The 14564-nt window shown below is 44.9% G+C and overlaps 1 protein-coding gene across 1 annotated transcript in view; it reads left to right on the top strand.

The window, feature by feature from the left end:
• Positions 1 to 14564, top strand: part of Tbc1d1 (TBC1 domain family member 1) — a 190595-nt gene that overhangs the window by 81303 nt on the left and 94728 nt on the right. The gene's annotated exons all lie outside the window — the stretch shown is intronic.

The raw sequence follows: 14564 nt of genomic DNA, 5'->3' as shown, positions 1-14564 counted from the left end.
AGAGCCTTCCCCTTTTTGCTGAACCAGGCAGAGTGTTCAACAGTTTCTGCTCTGTTTACTCTCCATATACTGTGAAGAATTTTTTATTGCCAAGATTTTTAAACTAGAAAAAGTTGGCCAACCAAAGACACAGACACACCAATTTTGCAAAACTATAAAAATAGGAAGTTTATTTGTTGGGTGAAGTTTACTATTGTAGGCCTGCTAAAGGCAGAGAATTAGCCAAGAATGGTATTTTGAGGAAGTTATTTTTACTGGGTGGACCCAAAGGAAACCAGTCATTAGGTGAAAATAACCCAAGATCGTTGAGGCTATTTGCTTACAGTCATTCGTGACTGTTCTATTGTCAAGTTTTTTTTTTCTTTTAAATACAATGTAAGTTTCCAAATATAAAATAGTAGAGCTTATCAAATTTGGCTTCAGAATAAACGAAAACCCACTTGTGAGTAATAAGCGACTGGCTCCTTGTCCTTTGATTATTAACAAATTATATGGTAAGCATGAAATACTACTAGTAGATGTACGGTGCTCAAGGCCTTCTTATTGTTCCAGAAATAGCCGTGTTCCCAAGTTTCCAAGTGAGTGGGAGGATTTCTAAAATATTTTCATTTCTGGAAATCCGTGACTAATGCCTAGGAATTTGCATCACCCTGATTGTACCAACTGGTTCTGTGACAACTTGACACAGGCTGGAATCATCACAGAGAAAGGAGCTTCAGGTGAGGAAATGCCTCTATGAGATCCAGCTGTAAGGAAGGCATTTTCTCAGTGATCAAGAGGGGAGGGACCCTGTGGGTGGTGCCATCCCTGGGCTGGTATTCTTGGGTTCTATAAGAGAGCAGGCTGAGCAAGCCAGGGGAAGCAAGCCAGTAAGAAACGTCCCTCCATGGCCTCTGCATCAGCTCCTGCTTCCTAACCTGCTTGAGTTCCAGTCCTGACTTCCTTTGGTGATGAACAGCTGTGTGGAAGTGTAAGCTGAATAAATCCTTTCCTCTCCAACTTGCTTCTTGGTCATGACATTTGTGCAGGGATAGAAACCCTAAGACACTAATGTTTCGGTCTGTTCCACTTGATTTTGGTGTGCATGAGAGAACATTACACTAAGGCAGCTCTCTAGTGTGTTAATCTGCTGAGGCTGTGGTGTGTGGATAGCTTTTCTCTCAGGAAAAGCATCCTGTGTTAGACCAGAAGAACACCCAACCCTGCTCTGATGTTCTGTCGTCACCTCCTATTCAGTGACTGGTATGGTGACTTTAGACGTTTGCTGAGAAGCTTGTCTGCTCCAGATTCTGTGCAGGTTGATACTGTGCAAGTCCACCATGGTGCACACAAAGTGAGACCTTACCTAGGAGAAGGTTGGTATGTGCGAAGGAGTAATTGGAATCAGAATTGCTTGTAGATGGTTGTCTTAAACAGAGTTGTCTTTAATTAATTAACTAATTAATTAATTACATATAAGTACCTTGTAGCTGTCTTCAGACACCCCAGATGAGAGCATCTCACTACCGATAGTTGTGAGCTACCATGTGGTTGCTGGGATTTGAACTCAGGACCTTCTGAAGAGCAGGCAGTGCTCTTAACCACAGAGCCATTTCTCCAGCCCCTAGAGTTGTCTTTTAAAATGTGATTTCTAGAGGGCTGAGAGATGGTTTAGGCAGCAAAGGGCTAGCTACGTTGAGTCAGGTCCAATCCCTAGCACCTGTGTGGGTGGAGTCTCATTGTGAGTGAATCAGAACCTGTGATCCCAGCATTGGGGTGGGATGGGGTTTGAGACATGAGGATCCTTGGGTCTCCTTGGCAAGCCTGTCTGGTTGACTCAGGTCGTTGAAGTCTAAGTTCAGTTGGGGACCTCATCTCAAAAATAAGCGAGCTAGAGAGATGTCTCAGCAGTTAAGAGCACCTGCAGCTCTTGCAGAGGACTGGGCTTTATTCCCAGCACCCAGTGTCTAACAAATGTCTGTAACTCCAGTTTGAGGGGACCTGAAATTATCTTCTGACCTCTGAGGTCGCTGCACACTTGTGGTGTGTCAACATATATGCAGGCAACACACCCATCACATAAAACAAAAATAAATAAATCTTAAAAAAAAAATTAGTTGTCAAGCAATAGAGGAAAACACCTGGCATTGATGTCTGGTTTTCACATGCCTGTACATACGTGCCTGCATGCACACCTCCACACATACACGAAGGAGCAGCACACAGCGTGTTTTCTGTTCATGAGCCACAGATATGCTTGTGCTGTATTTACAAAGGACTGCAGTGACCTGGAGCACCCGTGTGCTCACTTAGGAGTGTGGTTTTACATCGCTGTAATCCGTGTATGCTTTATCAGGAGTGGGTAGATGGCGGCAGAGTGGAGGGAAGGATGACTCTGCCCCCACGCCTGTCGTGCAGATCCAGGGTGGGCGCTGAAGGTCTTCACAATCACAGAGTACTGCCACTAGGCATAAAGTGAAAAACTGGGAAGGTTTGGGTCTCAGAGATGTCCCCTCAACATGTTTCTAGGCATATGGGCAAATGTTGTTGTTATTCTTCTATTATCATTATTGTTATTATTATTTATTTGGAAGCTTAGGGGCTTCAGCCAAATAAGGAAATCTGACACCAAAGATTATTTCATTCCTGCTTCATCAGGCAATGCAGATCCTGTGATGGGGAAAGCAACAGCTTTGACTGGTAATGCCTGGCTAGTTCTGTTCACCTGAGCTTTGTGACGGATGCCAGTCACTCTAGCCCTTTGTGGCTTCTTCACCTGATCTCTGAAGTGAGCAGGGTGGATGGGTGAGTGAACAGTCCCACCCAGGAGTTATGGAGGAAGCTAATGAGTCAGGGCACCGACAAGGGAATGCTCTAGGTCGAGGGAGACTCCGGATGTCTGTGATTGACAGAAAGGCTGTTTACCAGGGGACTGAGTGAGATAAGGTAGTTTATTGACACTCCTTGGGGGAGGGCCCCCAGGACAGCTGGGTAGCTGTGTTTTGGGAGAGGTTGGAGGAGGGTCCTTGAGCAGAAGCTGCCCTCAGGATGTGTGTGTGGAGAGCAGAGTGGGTGGATCCAGGGATAGGTCAGTGGCTTATTCTGATTTTATTCCCTCTTGTCCTTTTAAATAAAGATGAGGTGTCACTTTGGAAAATGTCCCTAGGATTCAGAGACCTTAGTTCCCTCTTGGTAGATGGAATTTAATTGTAGTGGGTGGATCAGAGTTCAGTCTGAACAAGTCTCAACTTCTGGTCACATTGGAGTGCTCTCAGCCAGCCTCGGGCCTGTTCCCAGTAGTAGCTCCTGTCCTCCTTATCTCTTGTCAGGCTTGGTTTCCGTGCTGGTTCTCTAGGAATGTTCCTGATAGTGTCTGATTCTGTGAAAGAAGTCAGCATTCCCCAGCAGGAAGAGAAAAGAGTTCCGCAGGCCCTGTGCTCAGCTGGCCTCCTGGAGGTGGAGGCTGTAAGCAAGTTCTTAGTATCACTACTCCCACCTCACTCCATAGATAGATAGATAGATAGATAGATAAAAAGACACACAGACACTGCATATATTTATTGTGTACCTGGTGACATTCGAACCACAACTCAGTGTGTATCTCACTCACCTGTCTCTCATTTGCTGGTATGTAATGTTATTCGCTCCCTGGGAGCTGGAGGCCCTTTCTAGACTCAGCCCCTGGTCCCCGCCCCCATTCTCTGCTAGGAGCTCTGCACACACTACACCACCCTTGTTGCTGCTTTTGAAGTCTTCTAAAATCAGAACCTGTGCAGCCTGATTAGCCAGAGGGACTGTGGGGTCGTGACCCCTCTCTTGATGTGAGGTTGACATTTCTCCCAATGCCCTAGGGTTTTGTTCCTTCCATTCTTTGGATATCCAGGTCATTCTGTAGGCTTATCCCAAACTTACAGCCTTAAATCTCGTTCACATGAACCTTTGGCAAGCTGAGTCTGCCATGGTTTCTTACTAGCTTAGAGGGGTTTTCGTGTTTGCAACTTACAATTTACCTATATCACTGTGCTCCTGAGGTGGAAGGATTTGTTTTTAACCTTTTATGTAATAGCTTATTCACTGGTAGAAGCTCTTACCTGACTAAAGTAATGAGTAACTTTGCAAAGACTGGTTTAAGAAAAAAAGTATATATTTTTTTGGTGATAGTGCTCCAAATGAGATACCTTCAGGCTCACACAGATCCACCTGCATCTGCCTCCCAAGTACTGGAATTCAAGAAGGGTGTGCTACCATGCAGACCCCCCCAAGATGTGCTTTAAAATTTTAAACATCCTTTAAAGATTGTGACACTAGCATGTATGAAGTATAGGGGAAAACAGTGTATGAGTATGAAAAGAACAGTCTATTGTATTACTGCTGTCCCTAACCCTAACCCCTATACATGCAGAGTCTGCCGTGTGCAGCCCCACTCAGATCTGTTCCTTAGGAAGGTCTGCTTAACGTGACGTCTGGTTTGGGCTGGGGAGACGGCTCAGCAGGTAAAGGTGTTTGCTGCACAAACCTGGAAATGAATTTCAGGCCTAGAAGCCACATAAAGGAAGGAGAAAGAGCCCATGATGGAGAGTTGCTGCCTGCCCTCGCCTGCAGACTGTGGCATGTGGTTGCCCTGTACACATGATGTATACACAGTAATAATTAAATAATAGCACTTAGGATGAAAGCATGGGGAAGAAATAGTAACTTTTCATGCACATTTGCTTTTACTAGTTCTTCTGAAAATTAGGTCAATTTGAGGTAGGGATGGGGCGCTACATGGGAGAGGTTGGGGGCAAGGAAAGGAAGGGGAAATGATGTAATAATTTAATGTATTTTTTTAAAAAATTGTTTGAATAAATCTCCCTAAAAAATCCTTGTGCTTAGATTTCCAGGCCTCCCTCGTGTGTGTGTGTGTGTGTGTGTGTGTGTGTGTGTGTGTGTGTGTGTCACAGTGGTCCTCTGACCGTTGCCAGCATCCTTCGCTGTCCCTGGGCACCCCCCTCCCCCCCCCACACACACAGTTTCTGGTCTTGCCCATTTTAATCTGAAATGCTTCTCTGACTCATCCTTGCTTCCCAGTCTTGATTGCCACCGTCTGGGTCAAGGCTGCCAATCTCTCTTGGTTGCTAATTTCTTCCCTCACCAGCCATGTACCCTGTCTTAAGTGTGAGGAATGACACCATGTCAGAAATTTGGCTTTTCTTTAAGAGGGTATGCACAGAGCCGTGTGAAGAATTGTTGGGCACATTTTCCCCAAGACTATAAGAAAAGCTAGAAGCTGAAGCCTTTCTGTTTTTTTTTGTTTGTTTGTTTGTTTGTTTGTTTCTATTTTAACCTGCAGAGTTTACCTATAACACGCTGGAGCATTTTGAGGTAAATATGTGAATTGAAGTATTGTTGTTTCCCATTTTATACATGTAAGGTAGAGAAACTAAAAGCTGCCATTCTTGTGCCATATATGTTAAAGGGCATCTGCAGGGTCCATGGAGACAAATGAAACCTGGTGTGATCTCCAGTACATCATATGGAGTGAGACAGGTTTTAGGTGCCAGGGAGTTGATGGAAAAGCATTCTAGAATGAGAGCCTCTTGCCTGATTGTCACATGTGCACCACAACCCAAACAGCAGACTCTTAAAGGGAGGTGGCAAAGGTTCCAGCTGTCAGGATGACATGGAAACTGTCGGCCATGTTGGTCCTAGCCAGTTTTGAGTTGTCTTGCTGTCCAGTGAGTCTGTGGTTATGTCAGCCACCAGGCCCCTTGCCCCTTGCTCCCCCGGCCCTCGTGCCTATCCAGCCTTCTTTTGTCCTATCCAGAGTCCTTCCTGGAGTAACTCTCTTCTGGACTCCTTCAGTTCAGTGGTCCTTAACCTGGGCTCAGAGGATAAGAGCTTGGCTACATGCGGTTGGATGGGGTCATCAGCTTTCATTTAAAATCTAACTTTTTCTTCTGATTGTCAATGAACTCAGTAAGATTCAGCAGCAGCTATTATAATGGTAATAGCAAAAAATTCACAGTATTATGGTCTACTCTCCACGTGTGTGTGTGGGGGGGGGGGGGGCAGACGTCAGTGCATCTTCCACATCTCTCTACTTTGTGTTTTTGATGCAGTTTCTCTCTGAGCCCGGAGCTCATCAGTTGGCTAGACTAACTTGCCAGGGAGTTCCCAGAATCCTCCAGTCTACATACATATTCCCACCTCTATCCAGCACTGGGGTTAAAGGAGTTCACTGCCATGTCCAATTTTGTAAAGACACTGGATCGAGACTCAGTCCTCATGCTTGTGTGGCAAATGCTTTACTACCTGAACCAGCCCCCAACCTACTGCCAGTACCTCTGATGTGAAGTCTTTGGGGATCCCCCCCACACACCCCAACATCAAGTTCTGCCAATTTCCAGGCACCAGCTCATTTCAGTTCTGATGCTAATCACTCCATAGTTAGAGCATAGGCAAGGACTCAGTCCCACGGCACCGTATGCACTGCAGGGCTCAGTCCCACGGCACCTATGCACTGCAGGGCCATTTGTAAGCCCCAGGATTCCCTTCTAACCAGTACAGATTCAGTCCTCCTATTCTTGATTTGGTGATTTACTAGTGGCACATGAAGTTCTTTTCTTATATTTCCTCATTTAACAAAGATGAATTTGGGGAGGAGCCAAATGGAAGGAATAAATAGAGCAAGATTTCCATTAGGTTAGAGACTGTCCTGTTGACCTGCCTGGGTCCTGTGTGCTGGGCCCGTGCTCATGCAGGCCGGTGGACCTGTGGAGGAAGCCCGGCCTGGCAGCTGAAGACTCTGCAAGGCCTGTTCCATTGCTCCAGCATGGTGGGTTTAGATAAGAGGAGGCAGCCCATGATTTTAAAGCTTTATTATAGAAGAGTAAGGGGAAAGAAAAGATAGAAAAGTAAAGAAAGAAGAGATAGAGGAGTGAGAGCTGGCTATGACCATGTGGAAAGAGGGGGAAAGAATGGGGAGAGAGGGGAAACAGGGGGACAAGAGACAAGGGAGAGAGCGTGGGCAAGAGAGAAGGGCAAGAGAGAGTGAGGAGGGGGTCACGCAGCCCCTTTTATAGTGGACCTGGCTACCTGGCTGTTGTCAGGTGTCTGTGGGGGTGGAGTCCAGCCAGAACACTAGGGGTCTGGGGCATGGCCCTATGTGACTGAGGGCCACAGGGTTTTGTTAAACTCCCTTGCCCTCTGGATGTGCTATCTCTACGTGTTCACCAAATGGGGAGCTTGTTTTTGGGGGAATTTTTGCAGGTTATATTAATGAGGTGTTACTAGTTCATTAATTAACTTGGTTTCAGCCTTTGCCCAGTTAAGGGGTGGTGGTGGAGTGAAATTTCTAAATCTCATATCATATGATTGGCTCCTGAGCTCTCTGGAGACCCACCTTGAATCACTCATTAGCATAAATTTAGGTATGGGAAAGTGTCATATTATGAATGACAAGACTTACCACTTGCCACTCAGCAAGTTCCATGAAGCCTCTTGCCTGGAGCCACGGCCATTCCTTAACCTGTGAGCATTTTCACACTGTACTACAGATTATACGTTTTTGAAAATGCTCTGTACACCATTATTTTGAGTGATAATAATTACAGTAGAATGTAATTCACCAGTGAATATTGTTAAATGTGGCAACAAGATTCTGTATCAAAATTATCTTTATTGGAATATCAAATTCTTTTCTATTCCCTTGGTATCATTTTTTATATACTGTAAAACTTAAATTTGAGAAGGGATAGGTATTAGTCTTTGAAAAAAATAAAACTTAAGACTCAGTTTTTATTGTTTGTGTGTGTGTGTGTGTGTGTGTAGGTGTAGAAAATTACCTTGAGATATACATGGTGAGCCACATGTAGCTGTAGATGTTTCTGGGCTAGGATTGTGGTTGATGTCATATTTCAGGACTTTTCTTCTCTGTGAAGATGTGTTAATGTGTATCATCTTTGTAGGTGTGGTGGCATATGCCTTTAGTCCCAGCACTCAAAAGGCAGAGGCAGGCAGATCTCTGTGAGTTTGAGGCCAGCCTGATCTACAGAGCAAATTTCAGGACAACCAGGGCTACATAAAGAAACCCTGTCTTCACCACTGCCCACCCCTCTTTTGAAGAAGGATGCATTCTTGAAAAATGACAGTGATTGTGTTTGTTTCTTCCTTGGTTCTTGAGATTGGCTCTTATGCCATGCAGGTCAGGCTAGGGCCTCTGAGAGAAGGCAGACGGAGAGGACTGGGGCAGGCTTGTGTCTTTCCTCTGTTCGTTCTATGCGGCAGCTACAGGACTGCATCTTGTTAGCCTTAGAACAATGGGCCTCTCAGGGTCAGCAGCGTAGACACACCTCGGTGGGTCTGCTTTCAGACCTGAGGCCCCGGGACTGGTGCTCTGGGGTGCCTTTGGAATCGTGCTCAGTAGAGGAGGGAGCGGAGAATGCAGGATGGGAGCCTCCATGTCCAGTGGGCCTGCATTCTGATGAGCGCTTTGCTTCTGTTGAGCTTCAGATACTTAGATCATAGGCTCTGGCTCTCCTGGTAGTTGTGGCTGTGTGTGAAGCGGGCTTTGCTCATTCTGCCGAGAATGAACGTTACGGTTTGATCAGTGTCTGTGTGCTCAGCCGTGCTTTCCTATCAGTGTGGGAATGTGGTTCCCAGCCTGGGTTTAGGTTGCTGAGGTTTTAAGATAGAAGTGCAGCCTCCTGGGAAGGTCTGTTTCTTGTTTCCTGTCACCTAGGTCCTGTAGGGCTTTCCTCTTTCTTCAGGTCCCCTAAGGAAGGAAGGAAGGCAGGCCTTATCTTTCACATAAGAAATGCAGTCTTTCCTTTGGAGATCTGCCCCCCCCCCACCCCCGTCACCCCTGCCCAGCCCCTGCCATCAGGATAGACACCGCTGAACTCAGACATGGAGTCCATGCATGCAAAGGAAACATATTTCCAAGTGGCTGTTTGGCCCAGGTATGAGGCAGTGTTAGAAGCTTTGCAAATGGCCTGTGCCTTCCTGTCCAGTTTTGTCTGCTGGTGCTTAGTGTGGTTATTTTCCCCTCGCTTTACACATCAGGCAGGGCGTGGGAAGACTGGGCGAGCAATCAAACCATAATTCACTTGGGCTCTGTTTCTGAACATTGTTTTTCAAATACGGCCAATTTTATTAAATCCTTTCCTGAATAGGAGATTATAAATGAAGTTAAATTGGACTCCCTGGGCACTTTGATGGCGGATTTTAATTTGGGAAAAGCTGGAGTCATCCGATCTGTACTTCACAGTTTCTTTAGAACCATCAAGACTCCTTTCTCCATCCTCCTCATGTGTTTAGCACTTCCTTCTCATGGCTCATGGTGTCCACCTTGGTCAGTCATTCTCTCTGTGTAGTCAGACTTGTAGCTCTGTCTATGACAGTTCGCCCATGTCTGTGCAATGTGGTTGGAACTCACCATGCAGTGTGGCTGGGGACCCACCATGCAGTGTGCCTGCCATTGCCCCATTCATCCTTGGCTGAAGTCTCAAATAACAAATCGTTTGGCTTAGTGAGCATCGCACAGAGGAGACAGTCCTGTGATGGAAAAGCCTCACTTAGGGTCTCATGAGAGACAGGTGATGAAGACCTGGACCCAGCTGACATTAGGAAATGGCAGGAGGGATGGGTCTCCTCTAAAGATGCTGATGCTAGGGCCCGCCTCCCAACAAACAGCCACTTTTAGATTCTGGCAACAGAGATAAGGGTTTAGGAACACTGACCACTCTGCTGCACAGCCTCCTTTGAGTTAAGATTTGATCTACTCAGTGGGAGAGATTAGACTGAGGACCCGTGTTTTGTCCAGATTATATTCAGCAGGCTAAAGAGTTCTAACAGCATTAATGCTGCCAACCAGTATTCCAACTTTTCAGATTGTTTTTAGAAACCGTTCAGAGTTATTAACTTTGTATGTTCTGAGTGTATGTGTTATATGTGATGTATATATACATATATATGTGTGTGTGTGCTGTCTGCATAGTGTATGTGGTATAAGTGATGTACTTATATGCTGTGTGCATGGTATGTATATGTGGTATATGAGATGTACTTATATGTGCTGTATGCATGGTGTGTGCATGTGTATATGAGATGTACTTATATGTGCTGTGTGCGTGCTGTGTGCATGGTGTGTGCATGTATATATGAGATGTACTTATATGTGCTGTGTGCATGGTGTGTGTATGTGGTATATGTAATGTATTTATATTGCTGTGTGCATGGTGTGTGTATGTGGTGTGTGCATATGTATGTTTGCGTGTATGTATGTTGATATCGTGTGTTTTTCTCTATCACTCTCCACCTTATTTTTTGAGACAAGTTCTCTTCACTGCAAACCTGGAGCTTATTATTTTGACTTAGACTCTTGGGAGATGGAATATCTGAGTCCTTTGACTAATTTAAGCTCAGGGTAGGCAACGAGGTACTGATTTATACTATGTGAAGCCAGGACAGACAGGATGGCCCCTAGCTTGGGATCACTCTCTGCTATGCAGTTAGTTTCCAGTTCTAGTATCTAACTAGAAATAAGATACATGTGTCATATTTCCTTGGCCATGAGTCCCACAGGGTCAGAGGGAGTTACTGAGAGTGTATTCAGTCCTTCTTAGTTGAATTTCCTCCTGTGAGGTGAACTGGTACACGTGAGCCGCCCTGTTACGTATCGAGAATGGCAGCTGTTGGTTTTCCCTGTTAAATGATATATTGAGAACTGAGAAGATGCTGTCAATGGCTTTGTCTGAAATTAAAGACATAGAAGGTGTGGTGAGGAAAAACTTGATTTAATGTAGTTTCTCCCTCATGATCAACAAACAATCACTAAACTAATCCTTATTATCAGCAGACTATTTTTCTATTACAATTTTTTCTTTAACAATATGAAAACATTTTCTCTGAGGGACAAAGCAGTATTTCCTGCCCTCTTTTTGCAGCTTCAAAGTGGTTTCTCTGTTATGTAATTTGGAAAGGCATTATTGTTTTAAATAGAGACAGTAGTAGCTTTTTAAAAAGTTTTTATTTGCACTTATTTTATGCTGGCTTTACTTCAGTGGTGTCAGTTTTTGTTTCTTCTGGGTTGTCTTTGTCTTTTTCTTCTGTGCAGCCTCCTCTTCTGGCTTTGGAACAGTTTATTCCTTTTCAGTGAGGACCATCTCCGTGGCAGGGGGAGCTCAAGTGTGGGTTCACCTGTCCTGGGCTCTGAGTTCAGTAAGTAAACCCTTAAGTCCAACGTTACTTAAGCATGGACAGCAAGATTTCAGCACCCTGTGACCAGCCCGCCATTCCGTCTGAGCGCACCTGCCAACTCTCTTGTTCTCCCACGTCGCTTCTTTAAAGTGGCTGTGTTCAGTTACTTGGTGGCTTTTTGCACATATACACCCTTCATGGCCTGGGTAGTTTCATGGGTGTTCATAAAGTGAACACAAAGATTTGAACTCTTGATTTGCATGATTTTGTAGGGTTTTGGGGTTAAGAGAGGAAGGAACCGTCTTCACTGCTCACTGCAGGCCGCTTACCAGAAGCAGAAGCTGGAGACTTTAGATTTCTTAAAGAGTCGTTAAATAGTTATATGTTAACAGCTGAGAAACCTGGAAATGCAAAATAAAAGTGACTTTTTTTATTCTAAAGATTGTTTCAGAAATGCCTTCCTAAGTCTTTGTGAATAAAATTACAGTTGCAGTTTGCTTTTAATCCCTTAAAATCCCTAAATCCTTAAGAAGCTGACCCGAGTGCTTGAATAAGGGCATTATTTACAGAAGTATCCCTGATTCTTGAGTATCATTTTCCCTGTCCCTGTGAAACAGTACCGACTTGAACCTGCACCTAAAACTGCCTTCACTGTGCAGTCATTAGTATGAGAATTCTGAATACCTAAACAGGCCTGCTTCATTAATTTGGGACAATTGATCTTAATTACCTAACATTTTTGTTGTGGTTCCCATAGTATCAGAAACTCCATCCAAACCCAAATCCTTGTTAGATTTATTCCAGGAAAACGTTTTCAGATCCTTTCCTCTGCTCTAGTTAGTTTGGATTTGCTTTATCGGCTTATCTGCAAACAGGAATGACGTAGCTCTTAGCCCTCTGAACTGGGCAAGATTTTCATCTAAAGTGCCAGATCTTATCAGAGGTAGTAATTCTTCTGTTAATTTGTCCCTAAAAGGTCATTGGTTTGTTGTTGTTGTTGTTGTTGTTGTTGTTTTGGCAGGAGTCATTGTAACTTGATGTATATGTTCCTATAGACCCTACTGGCTGGCTTTTGGTTGTGTTTATCTTGGGTTTAATATCAACAACTCCCCTTTCATGTATCTGTGAGCTTTAAGCTCTGACAGATCTACTTTCATGTGACTGGTCTTTCTGCTTTCAGACATCTTTGCTTTGCCCTTGTGTTGCCTCCGTCCGGCCTCTCTGTGTGCCCTTCTCTAGTCTCTTCAGTCCTGAGCTGATGCCAGGTCTTCCAGGGCCCCTTCATGCTCTTCTGCCTCCCCCCCCCCCAGCTCCGTCACCCCTTATCCTGCAGGAGCTGGTTCCCCAGCTGGTCTACTTTATTCCCATCGTACATGGAATTGAGGGGCAGGAGGCTTGAGAGTAAATTGATGTCTAAATAACGAAGCCCACCAGAGCAAGGAAAGACGGGCCTTGGTCTTAGAATGAAGTGTATCTTTTTTATTCTAATCAAAGAACTGGAGAAATCCATAATTAGAAAAAGCGTGGCAGCCTGAACTCTGACCAGGGTGTGGCGTGGGCCTCGGTGCCTTCTGACTCCCGGAATCAAGGGGCCTCTTGAGTGCCTTGTTCCGTGTCTGTTCTGGTCATTGCTGAGTTGTGTTAGATCATATGGCCTCACACACTTTCCCCTCTTTGAAACATGATGGAAAACATCATTGCTCTCTTGAGGTATTGGAAGATGTCGTGTATGGAAAATTTGGATATTTTAGCAGACTTCAAAAGATGGAATACGCAGCATTTTTCTGCCCAGAAAGAACAGTTAATAATTGGGAAATATGCGACTCCTATAAGAGAGTCTCCCCCATCACTGAGAAAGCGGCAGCCCTTCGCAAGGATAAGTTGGCGGTTTGATTTGAAGGAATACTGTTTTACCATGCAGAACTAGCTTTTCCCTAGAAAATCTTCAGTGCTCTGGTCTTGTGTGCCTCTCTTCCCCAGAGAGAAGCTGTAAATCACTAGCAAAGTTGGCTGCAGCCTAGGCTCCTGTTTCTATCTCTGTGATATTGTCTATCCATAGTAACTTCTAGGCTGCCGCACGGTGTGCACCATGACTTGGCAGTGTGGAAGTGAGCTACGGCAGGAGCATGCGAAGTACTCAGTGCAAACATGATTGCCCGGCAAAACTTCAACCTCGGACTGTCAAGGTGACTCAGTGGCGTGGATGCCTGGCGACAAAGCTAAGGGCTGAGTTCTATTCCTGGCTCACAGGGTGGAGAGAAAGGTCTGAGGGTTGTCTTCTGACCTCCACAGCATACCAAAGAATGTGCCCAGCACCCCTGCACATGCACCTCAGTTTTTAAAATCTGGCTTTTTTTTTTTCCTTGAGACAGTCTCTCGGTATAGCCCTGGTTGTTCTAGAACTCTCTATGTAGACCAGGCTGGCCTAAAAATTCATAGAGATCTACCTGTGTGTCTCTCCCCAGTGTTGGGATTAAAGGCCTGTGCCATGGCCAGCTAAAAATTTAGCTTTTAAATATTTAAATCTGTGCTTCAGGAATGATTTTTTTAAAGATTGTGTGTGTGTGTGTGTCCCCTACATATACGTTGTGTTCTTCATGTATGCAATGCCCAAGGAGGCCAGAAGAGGATTACAAATGGTTGTCAGCCATCATGAGGATGCTGGGAATTGAACCCTGGTTTTCTGAAAGAGCATTAAGTGCCCTTAACTGCTGAGCCAACTCCTCTAGTCTTAGAATCATATTTTAAAAATATATCTCTAAAGATAACTTTGACTCTTGTGGCAAAATACTTTGAGAGGAGATACGCGAGTCTTTATGGTACAAAGGTTCTCTTAGTGTGATCAGTATTTAGTGACAGTCAGTGGGTTTTTAGAGTTCTGTCATGGCACAGAATCCAAGCTCGCTTTCACAATGAACTGGAGCCATCTCCCTTTACAGCATACACTGGTTGGAATTTTTACCCGAATTGTAAAAGGGATTGGATTTTTCTGGTTAGGATGTTAAATAAACAGGAACCTATAGGTGTCTGGGCCTCAACCAAAAGTTTTATACCTAGAAAAATGGGAAATACAGGTATATGTGTCTAGTCCAAACAAAAACTGGCCGGGCAATTGGAAGATTAAGTCCATGCCGACAAGTCTGTGGTTCTTACAAACCGACAAGTTCGTGGTTCTTACAAACCGTGATGTCGGGAGTACTGTGGCTCCTGGGCACTGCACGGGGTTTATTCCCTGTGGTCTGGCACCGGCTTATTTCTGAAGCTGCTGAGGAGAACCTAGCATACGTGGGCACGATAGAGTGGCAGGGATGCCGTAGCTGGGAGAGCCTTTTCTCCCAGACTTTTACATTAGGAAAGAAAAGCCGTTTGTGAGAAGCCTCAGTGTTTTACTGTGACAGTAGGCA

This window comes from Apodemus sylvaticus, chromosome 11, assembly GCF_947179515.1.
Source record: "Apodemus sylvaticus chromosome 11, mApoSyl1.1, whole genome shotgun sequence".
Classification (NCBI taxonomy): Eukaryota; Metazoa; Chordata; class Mammalia; order Rodentia; family Muridae; genus Apodemus; species Apodemus sylvaticus.
Note: the sequence above shows the minus strand (reverse complement) of the source record. Positions and strands in the feature narration are given on the sequence as shown.